A 768-nucleotide genomic window follows, 5' to 3' on the forward strand; every position below is an offset into this window, starting at 1 on the left:
GGCTGCAGGGCAGGAGCAGCAGAGCAGCACAGTGAGGAGCAGCTCCTGAGGGCACCAGTGGCAGCTCACCAAGACAAGAGACTCCTGGATGGCCCAGATGTTCTCTGCCTTCAAGTCTCCTTGTGGATCTCCTGGCACACAGCCCTAACCTCAGAGAGGGGGATGGCAGGGGGAGCCCAGGGCAGACTCTTTGGTGACCAGGTCCTTTGCCCCCACCACAGTCTGCACAGAGCCAGGGGCAGTGCAGGGCCCAGCCAGGCTGGCACAGGGCACTGTGGGCAGGGCTTGGCCTTCAGCAAATCCTCAGCAGCCAAGAACGGGCAGCAGCTCCCCAAAAACATGAGGGATGCAAGAGCCCAAAGAAGGGGGTGGCTCAGGGGGAGCACCCAGAGGGGCTGGGAAGAGCTTCTACTTTGGTGATGTCTCTTTCACTGGCTTCCACTTTCTTCCTTATCTTCTCCATGTCTAATGGGGTGGGAACCACAGGGGTTTCTCACAATTCCCTGCAGTGGTTCCCTGTTCTCCCGGGCAGGCAGATCCCACAGGCCCATGTGTCCAAGCATTCCAGCTGGACGGTGGTGGCAGGAGATGGAGTAAGATGGGCACAGCCAGCAGGCTCCTTCCTCTTCACTCTCCTCCTCATTCTGGAGCCTGCATCTCTCCCTCTCTACAGCTGCATCCAAGCTCAGTGGAGGAGACAATTCACTGCAGCAGCAACGATTAGGGAAAGCTATGGAAATACCTTGACCACTGAAATGTAAAAGATAA

This window comes from Chamaea fasciata, unplaced genomic scaffold, assembly GCF_029207755.1.
Source record: "Chamaea fasciata isolate MVZ Bird 193981 ecotype frontalis unplaced genomic scaffold, bChaFas1.0.hap1 SCAF_19, whole genome shotgun sequence".
Taxonomy (NCBI): Eukaryota; Metazoa; Chordata; class Aves; order Passeriformes; family Sylviidae; genus Chamaea; species Chamaea fasciata.